The sequence below is a fragment of the Macrosteles quadrilineatus genome, unplaced genomic scaffold (genome assembly GCF_028750875.1).
Source record: "Macrosteles quadrilineatus isolate MER2022 unplaced genomic scaffold, UCM_ALF_1.0 Scaffold_7__1_contigs__length_78375512, whole genome shotgun sequence".
NCBI lineage: Eukaryota > Metazoa > Arthropoda > Insecta > Hemiptera > Cicadellidae > Macrosteles > Macrosteles quadrilineatus.
The window spans coordinates 631,241-654,432 of record NW_026542600.1 but is presented as its reverse complement, the minus strand read 5'-3'; the positions used below and the strand labels follow the sequence as shown (position 1 = coordinate 654,432).

At 35.1% G+C, this 23,192-nt stretch overlaps 1 protein-coding gene across 1 annotated transcript in view; it reads left to right on the top strand.

Annotated features, from left to right (window-relative positions):
• Window positions 1-23,192, top strand: part of LOC128999116 (flotillin-2) — a 344,453-nt gene that overhangs the window by 255,099 nt on the left and 66,162 nt on the right. The gene's annotated exons all lie outside the window — the stretch shown is intronic.

The window sequence follows — 23,192 nt, the reverse complement described above, 5'->3', positions numbered from 1 at the left end:
GCGAGAACCAACTTTTTAATGGCTAAATTAACGGCTATAACGCTTGTATTTTAAATGTTTTCATATTTATTTTAGACAATACAATATAGCTCAATCGTTTTGACCAATTTTCTCAGCTGGTAGATTTTTATTGTGTGTTTAACGAATTTCCCATATAAAACAATGTACTACCTAATAACAACGGTTAAATATCCACTGGTACCAGAAAGTTTTACAAATTAATACCATAATGAATGTACTAGAGTATTTTATTTCATCTCGTTTACACAAGTTTTGTAGATATATTAGTAGTGTTTTTTTATTTGCACATTGCTTGGAAATATTTGTAAATTAGTTACAAAACTGTAAATTAGTTCCAACAACAAGTCATCCATGGTACACTTGCAAATTACAAAATAGGCTCTCCTACCAAAGCTTAATCTCCAAAGTAATCAGCTGTTTTAATTTAAACAAAATTTCAAAACAAAGTTCATGTACCTAGGCTATTATAAACTAGTGATTTTTACCATCTACTGTAAGATAAATAATTAATGAGTTGTGGATTTCCTGGTTAAAGTTTATATCATAATAAATTTAAATTCCACTAAAACTGAAATAATGAAAGCCGGAATTAGTTGTAAATAAAACGTGAGTTTCCTTAATATTGTTTTTATAATTGAAATAAACTACACGGAGCCATAGTTCGGCCCCAGGTACTGTTTTATAATTAGGTTATCCAGTAAGGCAGGCGTGCCTCGTGTCCGAATGGTATTGAATGATATGGTTGGACGCAGAAGTATGAATTTTGACACCAGACGGAACCATTACATCACTTCGCTTAGCATAGAAAGCGAACCAGTTTTCCTGATAAAGTTTGCTTCCTGTGCGACATTTTGATCTACTTTGAGTATTATCCGTGTCTCCAGTGACCAAGTAATCTTACTGTACTATCAACTAAACTTCACTTTGTCACTGTACTTCTAAAATGTACCACAATATGTATTGCATGAACAAATTCTAACAATGTAAATACACGTTTGATTTTATTCAAATTAAGTAATCTACCTCCTTTTTAAGTTTTGAAAGTTTTATGGCGTGACCAAATTAAAAATAAATATTATTTTTACTTTAATTGTATTTCATGTCACTAAAAAATAATATCTGTTTATAATTTACAATATTTAAACGTCGACCAACAAAGTCTATACCAAATCTAATAAACTTTATTACTAGAATTTATAATTTTGTAGTTCACGCAGATTGAATGTCACAAGTTTTGTATAAGTTTTTAGTTTCCATTTCTTTTACAATGGAGTATTTATGTGGTAGTTTGTTTGTTAACTGCTCTGGTTGTGTTAGCTAAGATAGTATAAGGCTGGGTTTAGGTAAGGTTAGGTAATGAATGTTAGGTTGTATAGGTCAGGTAGGGTCAGGTTTTGTCTTGCCAAAAAATTAAAACTTTTACACATTTTATCAAGCCCAGGTAGTCGTTTAGGTTTTTGTGAATGACATTATGAGTGCACTGGTAATTAAAGCCCATTTTCTTCACTAACTTTATGTCATTGAACCTTAGTTTAAAAACATGGGATGTACTGGGACCGAGGCTACATTTAGTAACCAACCCAATTATATAGCACTTGGTGGTCCAATTATCTCTTCGACAATACCTAATCACTAAGCTCTATGATAATAGCCAATTACTTCGCTGATTGAATCATTGTCCTGGCATAGTTATTGGTGGATACCACAAACTAAAGATACGTCGATACACAACAAAGTTTTAAGTGAGTTACTTTTCACTGCGTAAAATAGTAGGTTATAGATATTGGGAATCCTGAGCAGATATGATTCGAACGTAGATTGTATGACTTCGCAGTCTAAAGAGTAGATTAAGGTGTAATGGATTTAAAGGTTATGACAGATTATGGTTAAAGGGTGGTCGGAAGTATATGGTAAAGCTGTGGTGATTGTGTACAAGTGTAGCGTGAAGAATGAAGAGGTATGTGGTTGTAACAGTATTACAAGGGTAATTAAGGTGATAAGGGATAATAAAGGTGATTTGAAACTGATGTATATAACTTGAAGGAAACTACAATTCAATTTCCCTGTAACATCCCGGAGAACGCAAGCTGATTGAAAGTCGTTCATGACTCTTGCTTTTGGAAGATTACTCTGTGGAAAGTAGACTACCTCAAGGTAGCCGCATTTTGCAATAGCACTTGTGATTGATTCCAATCCATTCTTATTGAACCAGAACTGTTATGTTGTGGATATAGTCATTATCCTCCGTTTAATGTTTAAGAACCATTGAATGCAATTACGGTTTCTCAATTTCATCAGCCCAGGGCTCCTCACGTTTGGGCTAGGGTTTAGCAAAGCTGCCTTGAGCTAAATGATATACTCTGTAAAATATATTTCCATCTAACCAATTCATAATTTGTTATTTTCTGTCATTTTGTTGGCCAAGATCTGGAGTTGGTAATTTTACTCCAGTCTGCATATACACGATGGAATATAATGTGTTTTTTTTTCTTTCCTAATTATCTCGATTAAGTTAGTTGAATTGTTTTGGGTATTAAAATGTACAAAAATAATCACTACCTTTGTGTAAATTTAGAGGTAAAGTTTCTTCGGTTGTACATTATAAGCAATATTCATTTGTATTGTTGTTTTCAGGTATGCTACTCTGGTTTATGATCCTATAGACAAGGGAGAATGAGGTGATGTAAGTTTTGAGACTCTTAGCAGCCACTTTGATTTTATTGTAGGTTTTGAAATGTGTTATTTTTCACTACTTATAAATTATCCTTAAGTCCTGTGAAACCTTTATCCGAACAAAATACATTTACAAGGAATACATGTAAATATTTTACAGCTATAGGTTTATATTAACCAACTTGTGCCATTTAAACCGTCCAAAGGCGTTAGCTACAGTTCGAACCACTTAGTGAGATTGAAATAAAGTACAATACATTTAATACAATCATGTTGAGGAAGCTTGCAGTAGTGCTCTAAAGGTATTTACTGTGGGGTCTTCGATAGTTGTTCATCGATTTGTTTGTGGCGGTATTGTGCTAAGTTATTGTTTCAACTTTCAACCAGTAGATAACATTTGTCAATTTTCAAACCTTGTTTAATCTTTTGCGACGAAAGGCTGCTCAAGGGGCCCACAAGATTTTATTGATCGTTGAAAATTTAAATTGGATACATTAGCTGAAAATGTGTTATAATTTCTATTGTTTCATTTCGTGTGTTCTACAACTAAACGTGTGTTCTAAATGTGTGTTGTTCGTGTGTTCTTAACTTAAACGTTTCCTGCGTTCAACAATTGAATCTAGTGCAAAGCGTAATCGAATTCTGTTTTCTTTTATTGTTCAGACTGTTTACTAGATTTACCTTTATGAGTCTGTATTGAAAGATATAGGTAAAACAGAAGCTTAGTCGTGAGCAAAAAATGTTACGTATGTCAATGTTGAAAGCAGAAGTGAGGTTGGCGTAGCTATGTTGGGAACCGGCTCAGCGGTGTAGAAGTGTACGTGCGAGTCTGCATGTACCTCTAAACGTTGAGAGTTCCCGTATAACCATTCTATTGACTATTTATCAAAGGTTTAATATGACTTTTTGATGGGTAAAATTGTGCGCAGCTGTCCTCAATTAGGTTTCTAATAGACGATCCTCACTGAAGAAACAGGAAATCCTAGTAATAAAGCATTAGGTACCGGTTACTTACACACAACTAGCGCTCAAATTCTGGATGGCAACAACTGTAAGTTATCTAAAATAAAGTGTGTTTAAATTTTATTTCGCCAGATTTGGCCAAGAGGTGACTGCAATGCAATTGACTGATTTAATGCTCTGATTGAAAATAATACATATACAAGAGATGTTTATGCAACCAATCTTTGACCTAAATTAGATTTGTGTTGAAAGTTGGCAGCAAAGATTTTTAATATATTCTATATAGCAAAAAATGAATGAAGGTAGTAAACAACAATATTAGTCAAACTCAGAAAAGGGGTTTTTATATAGTAAAAGGCTATTGAACTAATTTTAACTATATTTGTCGTGTGGCATTTAATTTGGATGTAAGATTTTCATGAAGTGCTGGTCCTTTGTATCAACTTCTTGTGTTATTTAGTGTATCTTCCTACACATCCTGTGGTATTAATTATCAATATTTGTACAATTCCATCTACCATGCCTAGTATGACTAGGATTTTTGAATTGAACCCCATCTCCAAGTATAAAAATCACATGATTCATCACTTAACTCGTGTTGCGCATAACGCCCATCAGGTTCATTGCGTGTTTAAAGCAGATGACGTTGATTGTAACGCGCATGAGTTGTTCTAACCAGGCGAAAGTTGGGACTGTACGAAGTTTGCGTAACTTAAGAGATGACTTGATATCATATGATGTATAGCTAGTGTTGCTATCCCAAATTTGACCATGACTTGAGAGTCTTCATCAGTGGTAGCCATATTGGATTGTAGTCCCAGAGAGAGCAATGTTAACTTTGTAACCAAATTTCTAAAAAACCTGTTGTAATAAAATAATGATTGATGTAATTAAGGCTAAGTGGTCCTCTAGGGAGTCAAGATTTTAGTTTTGCCAATTTCCCTCCACTTAATAAGTTAATGATCATTAATTAAGCCTTTAATTAAATAATTTATTAAGAAAAAAAAAACAAATATTTGAAATAAAAATTTCCTTATTCCCTAAAAATCTATGTTTTAAACCTAATTATAAATGTTCAAAACTATATTTTTATAAATAACACCGGCATGCTGATTCAAACAATGATGGTATGTTCTGTAAAATTAACATTGCTCTTATGGGACTAAAATCCAATATGGCTACCATTGATGAAAACTCTTAAGAGTCTTCCTTAGTGGAAGCCATGTTGGATTTCTTCCCCATAAGAACAATGTTAAACATTACATCATTTGTGGACACGTAACGGCGTTATTTGTTAAGATATAGCTTTGAAATTTATAATTTGTATTTTTAACATAATAGACTCGTGACTGAGGTTTTTGAATTTCGAAAATCCATTTTCATTTCCTTTCAATAATTAGCTTAATTTTAAGCTAATAAATAATCAATTATTCATTATAAAAATTAAAAATTGTGAAATAAAAAACGTCAATCTCTAGAGGACCGCAATTCCTTAAATTTAACTCCTTATCCATAATTATATGACAATTTGCTGATGAGATATTTGGACCCAAAGTTAACATTGTTCTTATGGGGAAGAAATCCAACATGGCTTCCACTAAGGAAGACTCTTAATATCTTTAATAAGTATAGACAAGAATAAGCTCATTTAGTTTAGTCCATCCCCACTTGCTTAGTATTGCTCGGTATCATTTAATTAATCACAACCGTCTATTGTTGTAGGGGTAGCACATTTTTTTATTAGGTAATGAATAGTAAAGTACAAACTCAAGGGAAAACCACAATCTCACCATAATTGCTGACACAAGAGGATGACATAAACATCCAACATATTCAGATTCATCCTCTATAACGATAGTTTAATTACTAATTGCGATCAGCTGTGGCTCCACAAACCTTAATTACTTGATGTAATTGGGCGGTGAGTTTGCTTGTTTTTGCCCCCCCCCTCCTCTATAAATCCACTACGCTGCAACACCTACTTGAAATGTTTTCACTTTGTTTAATTGTTTTATCAAATTCACTGTAATTTCAACTTCAAGTATGTTCTATTTAAAACGTTAATCGTTGAATAAATCCACTTCACAAATTAACTAAACATACCAGTATCAAATCTGATCAAAATTCAACTAGTTTAGTATAATCTTTAAGATATGTTACAAATCATTTCAACAATGTTTGGTTTCTATACATTAGTTTAGTAAATGACAGATTCCTAAGTTTGCTTGTTCCCATGAGAGCTTAAGGATATTTACGGTGTAATGTTTCATTTGTTAGAATCACGATAGTTGAAAACCAGTTTAATATTAGTATTATACCAAGTATGGAATCAAATGGGGAAGAAGTGCAGTTGGAGAGATGGACTGAAATAATCGTGAGAATCTGTTATAAGAGAGTAGAGTAGAGAGATGGACTGAAATAATCGTGAGAATCTGTTATAAGAGAGTAGAGTAGAGAGATGGACTGAAATAATCGTGAGAATCTGTTATAAGAGAGTAGAGTAGAGAGATGGTCTGAAATAATCGTGAGAATCTGTTATCAAGTTTGTAAAATGTGTCTTGAATGATTTATCTAGTGTGTATGAACCGGGTGCTGTATATTGAGAGAGTGGGTACGATTTTCTGGAGTATGGGATGGGTCTAGGTTTTACGACGAATTGTGAGATTTTTGTTGTCTACTGGGGTTTACCACTGTGGCTGGTGTACTGGGTCGTCCTGGTCGTGATGTAGTTATATAACTCTGAGATGAAACAAAACGTCGTGAGTAATGAGTAGCGCATGCAACGTCGCAACTGATGTGTAGAAACAAGGCTAGGGTTGCCGTTTGATGGAAATGTACTGTACTTTGACACCTGACACTTAGGTCTCACACAATCAAACGAGAATTACTTTGTACTATGGTTGACGTTCTTCTGGTTTAGTTACTGAAATGATCTACAACATAAAAAGGTTCTATTTTTTGAGTATAGGGGTCCCGGCCACTGGCCGTAAATTCAGGGGCCATATTTATATAATCTAACCTAACATAACCTAACTTCTATATGCGGATTAGGGCCAGTCCGTTGACCCTATTTTTTATCCGAGTGAATGTGTGAGTTTCAACTCGTGCAAATTGAGTTCAGAATGCATACGTCAATGGTTTGCGTATGCAATGAAAAATCGAATAAGTCAATAATAATTGCATCACATTTATATCCAAATCATTATACTTGCCGACGAATTCATTCATTGTATGGTAAATTTGTTGTCAGCTGTTGAAATAGTAAATTAATTAGTTTCTTGATTTTGCGATTGAAACAAACAGAAAAATTGCTTACTAATAATTTATAATCCTGTATGTGTAAAGTGACTCAAATCCATACGAGCTATAGTTTAACACGTTTTCGGCCTGCGTGATTAAATATATTTTATCATTATAATATACTTTTTTTACGCTATTCAACTCACAAAACTTAAATTCTTCTCATTTTTACCTTTGTTTATCAGCTAAAAAATGGCTGCCAACAAGTTTTGCTAATACGTACGAACAATTGATAGCGTTGTCTATATGCATTAGGTATTACTCCGCCAACACAATAATAAACTCAATTTCAGATTGCTATTTGCATGTCAATTTGATTGGCTGTCCATAAGGGAATACGACGATGAACACACACAGAACTGAATAACGATACGAAAATACTTTTACCTACGACCGTGTTTTAAAGTCTCTGTTTCAGCACAGTTCTTAGAATTGAAAAGTATCTCATAACAGGATTGTTTACTTTCATAACAGCATAGTTTTACTCATAACAACACGAGTAACGGACCAATGAAGTTCAAGGATTGAGAGAGGAGAAGCAAAATTGTAATGATTCGAAATTCAACTAATCAGCTGTTCAGGCCAATTTAATTGTTGATTGGTGCAATTAGTATTTCATACAATGTTTCGTTGCATAACTGTCAGTGGCAATGCGAGGTTATAAACAAAAACATAACCTCCCTTAGAAGTTATGAGTAGTGATTTTTAGTAATTAAAACACCGTCGTAGGTAAAGTAGTGTACGCAACTCGCGTAAATAGTGTTAACGACACGAGTAGAAAATTTAAGGTACGAGCCTTTATCACCCGGGACTATTTTCTTGGGCGAAACCAATAGAAATTTAAAAAAGTTAAATCATACGGCTAATGTACTAGACTCAAGCTGATTTTTCACTGGCACTGAAAAAATAAAAGTTTTTAGCTGAAAAAAATAAAAAGAGCCTCTTTATTTTACTATGGGTATTTCTTCCTCAGTGCAAAAAAGAAGCAGCTGGGGAGTCAGGGTCATCAGCTGTAAAATTCGTCCGCTAAAGAAAGTAATCCCGATTAAAAAATATAAAGCGAATTATTACAAAAATATGTGTTTATTATCGTGTAGCGTTGTGTTTTACTTTAAGTATATCCCTTTCACGAAATTTAAACAAATTGAAATTTAAATTAGTTTTGTCAGAAAATTACTATTTTTATTAAGTTAGCGGGGTGATACAAATTGCAAATATGAGTAACAGACGATTGTGTATTAATAGCAAAGCACGAAGGAAACAATTTTGGTACCTACGCAATCAAAAAGGAAAAATATAATAAATTTAGGAGTTGGGTGCCTTCAACTACAGCATGCTTCTTGCCATACATGCTTGTGTACCTGTGTAGGACAAGTGATTGTAGGAGTTTTCTTTAATATACACATCATCTTTTGACACTACAGTGTTTTTGTATAATTTTCATTGGATTAATTCGTTAACGATTTTAACTTTTGTTTATTATACAGGGTGAGGCAATGAGAACGCTAAAATTTTTTTACCTGTCACATGTTAATTGTTGCAACAATGAATGGTCAGCTGTGCTTAAAACATCAATTAAACTATGCCATTTTAGTAAATATTATGCCTGAGGCTATTAACACTGAGATTTTGATGTGGAAACCTATTTATAAAATAGTGGTTCTTGTGCAAAAACCCAGAGATTGTTTGGACCGTATTCCATCCTTGGTCAACATGGCGCTGTTCCAGATTGGAAAACAATGTTGAACTGGGTAAAATTAGTTAGGACAATCGTTTAAACAACAACAACAAAATAATCGGTGGGTGCCGCAAAACTTTTTGTACACCAGCAAATGTTAAAAGAATATGAGTCCCAGTAACTCAAAGTCCGAAGAGATTTGCCAGGAAGCTTTTGTTGTTGAAAGCTTTACGTTGGCTAATTTTTTTGGGAGGGGGGGGGGGTTGTTCTAATAAGCTACTTGACGTTCTAGGTTTTTCAAAGTCACCCCACAGATTTGCTTGAACCGAAGCTAAGGATAGTCCAAAAACTAAAGTGATTCCTGAAGAAGTGCTGGAGGAGTATTTGATGGAGTTTCAAGTGGCTAAAAAGGAATGTCAAGTAGGACAATGAAGTCACTTGTAGGATTTTGTTCTCAAGAAATGGAAAAATGACTTTGTTAAGTTAAAATGGCAAAAGATAAGCTGTGTTTTGGTGTGCTATTTATATCCATAGGGTGAATATTATTGAGTTTGTACTGTTTATAAATTGGGGCGCTTTCATTGCCCCACCCTCTATAACAATATTTAGTATTAGATTACGTATAAGTAGTATTTTGTGTTTACATCATTTTGCTTATAAGTACGGTATAAACCATTAATAATTCTCATTAAAAAAATAAATTCAACAAAATTTCCCATAGTTATCTGTGACTATTTTTTACAAGATCGCCATGTCATGAAGTAATAGTGTTTCTTGGTCTTGATTTACAGATTGTAAATTAATTGCCTCTAATACTACTTGAATCATACATTCGCAGTTACATGTCATGCACAAACAATACAGTAAATATACATGAAAATGGTAACTGTGATCGATTTCGATTGGAAACCCTATTATCTTTAAACGAATAGAGGAATTTGCTTCCCTATTGTATACTATTCACCAACAGATGTTTCTGTAGGTGCAATCAGAATTAAATTCCACTCATAAATCAACTAACACTTTGTTGACATGTTTTATAATTTAATATCTCTCGGACATTTATTAAAATTATTAAGAAGACATTTATTTAAATAGCTGGGTAGCTGAGTTGTTTTATAAGTTAGCAGAAGGTAGCCGCGCCGGGTTGATCCAGTGAAAAGTCAACGTAGCTTTATGATTGTTCGCAACTGGAAACAGCTGTCCCTGATCATTGGCCTTTTACCCGGGATCTGGACCCAGCCGTCCCTGATTAGTGGGCTTTTACACGGGATCTGGATTCAGAAGTCCCTGATCATTGGGCTTTTTACCCGGGGGCCGGAATGCCTCAAAAGGCGCATGTAAGTCATTTCCATCGATGTATAATAACTCTACATCGATTATAATTACAGGGAGTTATTATACATCGATGGTCATTTCTCGCGCGTCTACTACAGTGTCCGCACATTTCTCGCTGACGGCCTAATGAATTTTATTTTAATTTATATTCAACAAGTTAGTTAATAGTTAGTCTTAGTAAAGTTGACTTGGCTAATGCATGTATATTGTCATCTGGCTGAATAAATGAGTTATTCAGTCACTGACTAATGAAACAGCAGATTTTGGTCAGTAAAAGCATTTCTACAATCATATGCAGCCCCAAGGGCGCGTCACTGTCACATAGAATTGATGTTACATTTCCTCTATTACAATTTTCAACAATAGCTGACATAAAACACATCTTGGATTGGTGTTATGCTGTACCCTAGTGTATATTCATTGCACTTTTGAAATGACATAAGGTTAATAGGCCTAAACTAGTTGTTAATTTGCATTTGAAAGTTTTGCATCATGGGGGGATTTATTTTTTTTTTATTCAATAATATTTTAATTCAGGCTAACGTAAACGACATGTCGTTGCATAAATAATAGGAATAGATTGTTGGAATTAAGTGTGAGAGTCCGGAATTCCAAATATCTAACATTATTGCAACTTTTAATTTAACTGAATGTTAGTGGTTTCCCACAAGTAAATAATCTCAACGTTTGAAAATAGTTTTAAATCGGAATTGTGAGATAAAACGACCGTGATTGTAATTTGCTAACTTTGCCTCTAAATGTACGCTGAAGTTTATCAGTGTAAACGTAATGTTCTAGTGAATCTGACTACGTAATTGTGTAATGTTTACCATTGTGTCTACCTAGGAACACCGGAGCGTCTCGCACAAATGGCCGTGATAAATCAGGCTAATGGCAGTAATAGTTACGTCACCGACACTGATGATTGGGCACCGGGAAATGGGCAAGTGTAATGAATTAGGCAGATACACCACCATTGTACACCATCTCAGGCTTGTGTATAGTGTATGCAATCATAATGGTTCTATGCAACCTAAATGTGGTATCTGGGTATGTAGGGGTTGATGTATGATATTATTTTAAGGACAACTACAAATTTGATCCGTTTTTTGTCAGGCGACCGTGGTTTAAAAGGTCTATTTTCAGCCCTTAAAAATATACAGTTGGAATACTCCTTCTTGTGCCTGGGTTGTGATGTATATAGCCCCAATCGTTACGGTTATTGAACTTTTTTGTATTAAAATAAATTATATTAGAGAAAAACTACAAAATTTTTTTGGTGGAAACATTTTGCAATACGTGCAAGAGCGAGTTATTGTGCTGTACAGGACTGCATATACTATTATAAAAATTATCATTTGACAGAAATTTAAGATTATGAAAGGGATCAAATGTAAGATTTGAAAATTATGATGTGGATAAAGTAAGAGTTTCTAAGGGACAAGTAGACTCAGTGGATAAATTGAAAAATTAAGAATATATTTAAGCACAAAATTATGTGTGGACATTGTTGTGGAGTGTAAGATTAAGTGGTAGATAAAGTATGTTTAAAGTTACAAAAATGGGATCATTAAATCAATTTAATCTTTCTAGTTCCTTTTGACTTATTTTTTTTTATGAAGGAGAGAAAATACAATTTTCATTACAACTATCAATATAAGTAGTTATATTGAATATAAGTAGGCTTAGTTTTACTACAGAAATACAAATACATATGATTACAAAAATACATATGATTTCAAAATAGAAATTGATCATAAATAATTAATCAACGTTATTTACAACTAAAACTTAGCTTGGAATTGAATGACAATCTTTTTTTTTAAGCCAGCTACAAAACCAATGTAAAAGCATTAATGAATGAAAAGTATATTAAATAGTATTTACATTTATTCTATATTTTAACTAAAACTAAAGCAAGCGGCGGTTGCATCATGTTTGTAAAAATCATATTTCTGTATCACTATTATAACTTAATTAGCAATTTTTAACTAACTAAAGTGTGATGAATAAATAATTCAATAGTAATCAACAAAACATATTGAATACACTATTGACAAAGTAAATCCTTGAATGAATATAAAATAATCGTTAAAAGCATATAGACTAGTTTTTTTAAACACTAAAATATATTCATATATTTAAAAACACTGTAGAAAAAAATGTATGATAAATTATCCTATAAATGGTAACCATGTCATTGGCACACTTTGAATCCAACACCTTGAAAAAGTCTCTCTTTGGATTATTATTATGATAAAACGTTACACTTTTCTTTTTTACCTTTGTGTAAACTTGGACTTTAATAATGTGTACATAAATATAATACATACGGTACAGAAATATGTACTGTGATTGACAATTATCTAAATGCCATATTATTTAAGAATGGGGTGTTTCTTTAAACTTTCAGTAAAAAAGTTGCTTCAATTTATTTATTTCAATGTTATATCCTGAGGTATATGAGGAAATGCGGAATGTATTTCAAATGTCACATTTACCTGGTGAAGTGCTATGTTTTTGTCTGTAAGTTTACATAGTCAATTTTTTTTAACAGATAAAACAGTATTTGATATAGAATATCAAAAGTTTTTTGCTTGAAATGTCACCTTTGACACTCTTAGGAATAAATAATTTTATTTTTTACAAAGACAAAGTAATGAATTGTAAAATTTATGAATGTCATAAATAAATAGTTCAGTATTCACTCCTATGCCACTAATGGTATAAAATTTAATCTTACAGATGGATGTAATATTCTCCACTTGTTAAGGATTGTAAATTGCAACTGAGATAACAACTCCGTGGGAGTTAAGTCAGCTGCTGCTTAACAAAACAACTATTTCCCTGACGGCTGAGTCTGGCTTTATGGCTCAATGGCTCAATCATACGATATGAATTCTAAAATCCGTATTGAACAGCTGTTAGTCCTGAATGTTTATTTCTTCTTGTCTTCGCTGTGTGTGTCCTGATGCCAGTCTTCCTTGATCATGTCAGAAGCCTTTTCCGCAATCATGATGACAGGAGCGTTGGTGTTTCCTCTGACTATCTCTGGCATGATTGATGCGTCCACCACTCGCAGCTTGCCCACGCCATGGACCCGTAGTCTCGGGTCGACCACGGACCTCTCGTCGTAGAAGGGCCCCATGCGGCAGGTGCCCACCGGGTGGTAGATGGTCGCAGTGTACTCCATCACCACACAAGCCCAGTAGGCGTCACTGCCGAACCTATACTTCTCACAGGCTGGCAGCGGATGGTCCATCAGCATCACTCCCAGGTGCTTCATCGGTTCCGTGTGAAGAGTCTCTATCGCCAGTTGGATACCTGGACAGTTTGGATTAAAAAGACTCAAACCAATAAATAACACAAAAAGCTAACTTTAGATTGTGACAATCCATAAAAAAATCAAATACAGTATCACAAGTAAAGAGGCGAACCCCAGGAAATAGTTCTATGGGTGAAAATAAGTTAGAAAACCAAGAATGACATTTTTTCAAACACTTTTTGACAATCCACCATTTTTCATCCAATCAGTTTTGTACATCTTTCACTGATGTTTGAATTATTTCCAAATCATTAGTCTAGCTTTTATAAGCTTTCAGTACTAATAGTTATTATAAGAAGTAATTTTCTTATGTACGCTTTTTTCAGCATTTGTACTATTTGTTGGATTTAACCTCTTTTTGAACTTGTCACTTCAAATTCTTCAACCTAAAACTTCTTCTCTAAGTTCATGCTATTGCACTCTTCCTTCATCTTATAATCCCCCTAACCACTTTTCCCACCAATATTTACAATACAAACTCCTCATCCTCTCACCTGCTACGATGACCTCCAGATCGCGGACGTCGCTGAAGTAGCCTGGGTATATGAGTGGCTGCCCCCATAAAGGGTCTGTGTCGTTGAGCAATATCACCCCTCGACTCTTGGGCTTGAGGACAATGGGACGAACGTTAATGGCGTCGTAGTACACCAGAGGCTCCTGATTGGATGCCGTGGCGTTCTCTGGGGCATGTACCCAGTCATGGTGGGACGCTGCATCAAAGGCGTACTGGATGTCTGGCAGAGAGTGTGAGTGTTCCCTCCTAGATATATTGTACTTTAGTTTCAATTTAAAAAATTGTCTGCAAAAATAATTGATCGGGAGGATAAAGGTTAAAGAATTCTTACAATTTTCATAAACATTTATAAAATTCCCAGAAAAGATATGGAATGTCAAGAGAGCCTTAAATGCCTTAATTGTTTTGCTGCAACTGTAAGGATCATATTTTTACCTATTTATCCTGTACTAGCAAGAAGGATCTAGAAATTCACTTTAGATTGCGGCTTATTATGATTCAGGTCAGAGGGTGTATGCAAAGAACTAAGATTAAGGGAAAGGAATTCATACGACCTCCAGTGCTTTGGTAGATTCTGTTTGCTTAACCAAACTATGAACTGTGGACTGAGGAGTATGTCCTCTTGAGCAGACTTCCACCTTGAACTCACCAAGTCTGTGCGAAGACCCCACATTGCAGCGGCCCTGTGGAAGCCAAAGGTCCTTTTCTCTTCTCTTTGTACTTGTAGGCATCTTTGATCTTCTTTTTCCAAGGTTTATCCGTGGCTGTCTTGTTAAAGACAAACACCACCCCATCCGTAGTTACATGGTCTTGAAGATTTCTCCCCACCTGGCGTTTAAAATATTAAGTTACTTACTGTGAAATGCAATAAACTATTCTTCTGAGTGAAACTTGTGTTTTTGGAGTCTTCATATTCTAACACTCTGTAGGAGATTTATATTTGAATTTCATAAAGTTAACAACTGGAAAAACCATTCATGTTAAAACTCAGTAATGAAAATATGCAAAATATGAGTCCTCTCAGTGAGGACTACAGGATTACCATTCACACCCTTAAATATCTTATGCCAAAATTTAATTTTCTATCCAGAGTTAAAAAGAAGTATCTATTATAATAACAACCCCCAATAACATTACAATTATTTTTAATATCCTACAATGACCCTTCAGGCTTATTCTTTTTCAAGAGATTGGATCTTTGTTGCTCTTTTCTTGTCAGATTCTTAAGCAAGGATATCTTTGGGAAGCCCAACAAAGCAAAATTGTTGGTTATAGTATAAACCTACAGACATGTTAAATATAGACTTTTGGACTTATGCTCAACAATTTGTGGAAAACTAAAGCCTTGAATACACAACTTAAGTGGACCTCTAGAAGGATAATGATTTTAGTTATGAATACAAATAAAATGTTATTACATTATCCAACAAATAACTATCCAACACCTATTCTCTAGTTTCCAACTTATTGAGTTCTAAAATATACCAAAAACGGTTCTTAATATTTAGAAGAAATCACAATTTTGCTTCTTATATTTCAACTCCACTCTTGTTTAGTGAGTACTTAGCTATATTCTATCTCACTCACCGGCAAGTCCTTGTAGATCTTGATGCCTCTCTCCCTCAGATGCTCCGCAGGACCTATCCCCGACAACATGAGGATCTTGGGAGAGTTGAGAGCTCCTGCACACAGGATCACTTCCTTGCGGACCCTCACTGTAGTCATCCGATTGTTCCAGAGGTACTCCACTCCCCTGGCCTCCTTGTACTTCTTGTCAAGGATCACCCGAGTGACGTGAGCGTTGGTCCTCACAGTCAAGTTCCTCCGTTTCCTTCTGATGGGTCGGATGTAGGCTCCGTTAGTGCTCATGCGCTCTCCGTGCCTTGCGGTGCTCTGAAGATGCATCACCCCTGGAAATTGATTTGATCATTTACAACTCGTTATGTTTGTTGTTGAAAGTCTGTTCCACTTTGGGTGGTTTGTTACAGTAAATTGATGCTGTTGAAAGACTAATTACATGTTTTAATTAAATTAAGTTTGTTGGATTTAGTGGTTTGACAGACTAAATACTTGAGACCACTGTGGGTTGGCACCTTGATGCAATTGCTAAAAATCCATTCTTATACTGCCCACACTTTTTAATTTTTTTGGTTTCATACAATCCACACATAGCTAATAGTAATGATTTTACCCTGGTGCATACATGTGTTGTTGTATTTCGCGTGTTAACGGTACGTATGTGAGTACTCATTGGGTTTATTTTATCATAGAATAAAGAGTAGAAATTTTATTTACACTGGTCATGGAGCTAAGGGTAAGTTTCCTACTTGAAACTTTATGACTTAAATTCAGCGAAGCAACAAAATACTCGGCAGTTTTGCTGCAAAGGAGTATTTTAAAAATACATACTAAAACTTAATCCAATGATTTTCTTAGCCATTACTGGACTTAAACCAACAAAGTTTAGTACTGTACCTATCTGTTCATCCCCTGCATTGACATCCCTCTCAGGCAGTCCCAACTCTCGCCAAGCCTTTATCATGTATGGCACGTTGGGGTCTAGGTAAGGGAACCACTCTACAGTCAGAGGCCCACCTTTACCGTGGTACTCTGGGTTCTTGTGCAATACTTCTTTGTCTTCATTATCTTCAGACTTCTTGAAGTAATATAGCACAGATTCATAGTCCCATCCTGTACAAAGGATATGATCACAGATTAAATATTTTTAGAATATGGTTTTTTGACAGAATTATGATTATAATTTGGAAGTATGCTACTAAATATTAATTGCAATTAAATAAAGTATTTTCAATAATTTGGTAGAAGATAAGTAACTCTTAATCAGTTCAAGCAAATATTAATTTTGACACATAAAAGCTAACTACAGTACCAGTAATTTGAAACTGAACAAAATTGGAATAGGTGTATAACCTTAATTATTTTTAATTTGTTTGAAGATTTAAAAAGTGAATAGCTAATGAACAAAGTTAGTTATTCTTAGAGGTTAAAACATTCAATTAATTGTAATTAGAGATTATTTGTAGAGGACTCAATATAAACTTAATTTAATGCAATCAAATTTACAATAAACCAAATAACAAAGGTCTCTTCAGAGTATTCAAATTGAAAATATATATTTGATGTTGTAAAAAACAGGCTGGGAAATTGTTCACCTCCTTGCGCCCTCAAAAAACCTTAAACCTCTTGTGCCACTCGGCACAAGCCCATTGAGCCCATTTACTGAAGCAGACCTGACTAAAAATCAAACTAGTTTCCAGAATAATTTAAGATAATCCATTTCAATAATCCATAAACCTGCAACACCAATAAAATCAATAATTTTTACTACTAAACCTCAAATATACGCTCATCTAAGGTATACTAATTACTTTTCAAATAAGTTAATTATCTTGGCAATTGAAATCTTTGTTACTCAAGGAGGAATGAAACTGTACAAGAAGCAAAGTAAAAACAGTCAAGTGTGGCCAAGATTACATGGTCATGGTGCAGTCATTTCACGGTCTGATCCTGGGATTGACGGGCTCCAGTTGTTTTCCGTCATCCCAGAATAAACCTAACTTCTCATTCCAGTAAACCACTCACTCAAGCTGTTTATTTACCTTTTTAGTTTTAAAGTACTACAAAATGTCAAGATACAGATATATTATTAGTACATTATTCATTCATAAATAGTTATTTGAAACATTAATAGTGAATACATCGAGTGATAAAATTAATAATTGGGATGGCAGTCAGTACTACTCAACATAATAGATTATGTGCACTGATACATTATTTAACTAAATGATTCTAAAATAATTGATTTTTAGTCCTTGTCGTACAATTAATATTTTTTTTTCTATTATAATACCTAATTCAAATTGCATGAAAGGGAAAAGGTAGGTATCACTTCCCCCTTGCAGCTTTTAATGTATTTATCCTCTATTTTATCTACATATAGATACATTTTCAGGTAGAATATTAAATACTTGTAGGTAGTTGGTCAGTTACCATAGTTGCCCATCTCCGCCCACTCGTCGTAGTCTCTAGGGTTGCCTCGGGTGTAGATCATATAGTTGATGGTAGAAGAGCCACCCATCACCTTGCCTCTGGCCCAGTTACAGCCACCCATGGGTCTGGACCTACACCCGTGCTTCTCTGGTTGGGTGGTGTAGCCCCAGTCTACACTGCTCCTCTGCAGCATGGGAGCCAAGGCGGGTACATCAGCCAACATGGGCTCCTCACCACCAGCCTCTAGTAGAAGCACCTGCAACCGCCATGGCAATGGAGTGTTAACATAAATATATCATCAAATAAGCGAGAACAAAATATTTGACGTGAAAGACAAATACAAGAACATGAGAAGAGATTGATGGATTGCTCAGGACTCTTTACCTCCTATCATTGGCTTACTTTTAGGATCACACTTAGTTTTCCTCAGCACAAACTTCTGCAGGACTCCTTTCTTAGACCTGGGGAAGTATCAACAAGGTACAGGAGTAGGTTTTATCGTAGGATGTTGCCACATTAGAGAGCTCATGTTAGTAGGTCTTACGATGGAAAAACTGTTTCCAGAATAAGACCACCAGAATCCACCACATCTGCTCTTTGACTGTTAAAAGCTACAGTTAGTAAGGGCCGACTCCAGCTACTGACTACGCAACAAACATAGGGACGATCTAATCAAGGGATATGCAAGTTCATCACGCTTGTAGATAATGGATTATATAGTTAAAGGCTTTTCAGGGAAGTGCAAGAAGCGTTAGTGGTTGATGTACATCTGTCTTTTAGGTCACCACTAATGATGATGATTGATGAGGTCGATGAATGAGAAATATTTAAAAACCTATAACATAGCTGGTTAAAAGTCAAATCTTTGCATCGTTTAGTAACAAATATATATAGACTTCTATGCTCGAGTTAAGCCTAAACTCTAATGTTTCTTACCGTCCATTTCTTCACCTCCGATAGTCTAGCAGCCACCACACACCCGGCTGATCCAGCACCTACGACCACAAAGTCATACTCTTCTTCTTCCTCCTCCTCCTCCTCCTCGTTTTGGACCCCAGAATGGTCCTCCCAGGGAAAGTCACCATATTCCTGTGACTGGAAGGACCTGCTGAAGAAGTCCCCCGGGTGATTGATGTACGTGAAGTAGCCGGACCTGTAGGGGTGATGGGAGGATCTGCGGGATTGACCCCTTGAGAAGCTCTTCTTGTCGATCTCCTGGTCCCGTGGGTACCCAAACATTTCCACCAGCAGCCGCATGAACATGAGCGACCCTGGGGTACAAGATGTAGTCAGGACATGGGCTTCGCAGGCTCCACTCATGTCCCGAGGTCGGAACACCTCCATCATCATCGACCCTCCTCCTTCGTCCATCTTCCTCTAGGATTGTCCTCAGTGGTCAATGCATCTCCTTTGACACACTATCATGGCTCTGTAGAGTAGCGTGTTCTGGAAAATGTTATGATAGGAATTATTATTATAATATTATTATAAGAATATTATTAATTGATCACATTTAACGAATTTCAATTTCCTTAATTTTAGAGATTCTGAAAAGCCCAGAACCGAGTTATTACTTATACGCAACGAATTATTTATACGAATGTGTTACTAGAGCCGCTCTTGGCTACCAAACCCGAGCAATACCTTTCCCAAGACATCCATGGTAGAAGTCTCTTTCCTGTTAGTTCTTCTAAGTGCCAATTAAGTGACAACCTTTTGAATTCATCTTTCTTTTACAGTAATTAAGAACCTCTGTGTTTACCTTATGTATCGAACTCCATATTTCAAATTCGCAACAAAAAGCATTACCAGTAGAATAGCAAAAAATAATTAATTTCTCACCTTCAGTTCTGTTGTTCTCTGTATACAAACTAACACAAGAGGTTTCATCATGTCAAGAAATACCATTTAAAGTGACTACAGTGGAAGGCGGTTGACAAAGATTCTCTTTCAGAGAATTAATGCCATACACGAAACTACCCCACTCAGTCTACCATTGTTAATTTCAATCACCAAAATTAATCGACCTATACAAATAAGAAAAGTGCATGAACACTATTATTTGCTTAATACGTTTTCCTTACTTAAGCATGCCCTACTTTTGATCTATTGAACTTGCAACAGGCCTTATGAACGATAGCTCATTACGTGTGTAAATATTTTAATCTATTAAGACAGCGTTGTTAACTTTGCGAAAGGCTTACAGCAATGAGAGGCAATGGACAAATGTCAAGTAGATTGACAAAAACCTGTTTTAAAAGGTACGTAAATAGAAAAATCACAATAACCAACAAAAACCAAGTACATTTATTCCCTCTGCACTTAGTGCATCATTACGATTTAGAATATTTTACAAACTTAACATGTTTAACATGTTTAAACATCACGCTAAACATTTATTCCATACTTCGATATAATTAAATCGAAGTTTCCTGCAAAAGTAGCACGACAATAATTACATTAGTTTGAATTATAGTTTTCTTCATCTTATCAACTTATATTGTAGGTTATAAATGTACAATGTTTACTGTTTAAAACCAGCCGGTGTCCGTTCCCGAACCTGCATAACGTATTCTTTAGATGCTCTAAAGGGTTTGAAATCTCATCGTCACCACTTCCATGCCCTATATAAAAAATACGTCTAAAATGGTTCTGTATACTTTGTTTTGGCGCATTTTCACGACCTCCGACACTGAGATAAGGAAATAGATTGCATCGTGGTTTACTATATGGAAGTAAATACAATATTTTGAGATATCCAAATATACAAGCTGAGTCTGAGTGTTATACATCCCTCACTCCATGACGAATCCTCCAATCCTCATCTTGCAGACCGTCAGACCGAGACTCTACAGCGACCGTTCCACATTTTTTGGTCTTTGCTCACTTTGCCGATTTACATAATCTATTGTCCACTCTGTCCCACGATAGTCTAGTTATTCCATTTTTCAATTTTGTCACCGCCATGGCTGTGTTTCTTGGTCTGGAACCAGATAAATACTTTTCGGGCGAATTTTACAACGTTGCGTCGCAATCGGTTCTATCTTAGAGTAGTTTCTAAACATTTTATGTTCATAACGCATGCCCATGTGTTTAATGCTAGAATATTGCCATGGCTCCTTACAAACTAAAGACTATGATCATAATTTTATTCACACAATCGCATCATCGACGTCCGCAAGTTGAAGAAATAACCGATAGTTTACTGCAGCCATGGATCAATTTAATAATTACAATAGTTGAAATGTGACAAAATAGAGACTACATCAATCAATACTAGGCTGTGACATAGCTGTAGAAGAAAAATGTATGCTTTCTATTTGGATAAATATGTATAACATAACTGTGCTCGGCTTTAGATTCCATCAAACTAATATCCGAGTTCAAATCAATCAAATCAAAACGCATAGGTGGAAAATTAACAAGCTTAATTGCTTGCAGAGTTTGAAATGTGATTTCTATAAATACCTTAAGCCCTTATCCATTCAGTTTGATCAAAAATGTAAAAAAGCTTTATTTTAAACTGAATTTCAATCTTTAGAGATTAGTTACGATACATTCCTATTAAAGGCTTTGCTGGTACAGGACTAAGCTCTTTAATACCATTATATCAGCACACAAAATAAATTGCAATACTGTGTACATTAACGTACTCATCATTCACTTGCATCGCTCAGCTCGTTTATTTTATTAAAAATAAAAATTAGATAACCCATGTATAGATTTGCTATTCTAACCCGGTAGCGCACGGGGAATAGATTTGTCAGTAGACTTGTAGTTTTCCCCAAGTTATTTGTAATGATTAAAATGTGTTTGAAGACTCTTGTGTTTAGATATTCATTCTTACGCAAGTCTAAATATATTTGCAAGTCTTCTATTTAATTAAAATTACTACACCGTTTGTTTGTTCGAAACTCTGAACCACGAATTTCAATTTTAACCCAAAATGTCATCTACATTATTAAAAGAGGTTGTTGGATTTTTGTGTGCAGCAAATTGGCCCCTAAATATATATATTTATAGGCATAATGGGTATCAATTTAAAGCTCCATCCTCTAGATGTGCCTTTTGCGGGTTTGTATGATATCCTAAGATGCCCTTCATCCTAAGAGCTTAAAAAATTTCAGAGTTTGTACTCAATTCTGTTGTCAATCATCTGAACTTCTTCAAAGTTAAGATTTGTTTGTATCAAAAACGATGGCCATGATACAATTTTGTTAAATACATACGAAAATGGGGTTGTCGTTACAGTTGGTGATGTTTTAATGGTTTTAGTGAATTCAAGTAAAATATTGTTATGTTATTTGTATAAAATGTTAAGAAGAAAATGACTTACGCTATATTTTGTGTTGTAATAGGATTTTCTGTTTTCATTGTATGTTTTATTGATGTTTTAGTTTTAGTGAAGCCATTTGTTTAAAATGCAAAGAAAAAAATGTTGCCTCGAAGAGTTCGCGCACGCAATGAAAATTATAGGCACATGTTGAGAAATAATCGTTTTCACCCTTATCAACTATATATGAAATATAACCACGGATTTTAAAGTCACGAAGTGACGCTGGCTACTTTTTGTTTTTTATTAGTTTTTGTTTTCAAACAGCCATTGCTGTGTAATTAGTTTTTAATACCATCGGGTAGTATTATGCAATATAATGAATTGATTTTTAAAATTAATCAAGTTGCATACTATGACCTATTCTTACAAAATATGTTGACTGTAAACATACTATAATTTCCATTAAAACTCACATGGTAGATAAATTCCAACCTCCAGTTCGACCACACGCCACGACTGTACGGCACCCGTCCCAGAGTTGTACGACTGCGCTGTGCGAGCGCTACTGCGGCGCGCCTGCCTACAATCACATCCCCTTCTGGTGAGGGGGGAGGGGGAGCACAGACTAGGAAGGTCTAGGCCCGGACCTCCCTAATCAACCGAGCTCTGTTCCTCGGTTGCTAAAGGAATTCCGATTTCCTCCAGGCATTTCAGTTTGGTTAGTCTAGATTAGTTAAAGACGTTGATACCTTAGGCGATGACTTTTTTATAAATTGTTGTCATGGTTAACTTATCTAAGAGTATTTTTCGTCGGATAGTTTATGGGATATTAAGTCCAAGGAACTTGAAGTCAACGAGGAATGTTGCTGAAGGAGGCTTTTTACTCAGGTTCAACAGTTTTTTTTTTTTTTAATACGAGTTGGATGCAGTTTAGGCTATGTCTAATATAGATCAGATTTGTGCTGTGGCTATCTGTTGGCTAAGTATATAACCTTTTTATCATAAAGCGTATGCTATTTTGGGTTGTGGTTCGTTATTTGTTGTATAATTTTTTAGTTTTGCAATGAAAGCTTATGCGATTAATTTACCGTGC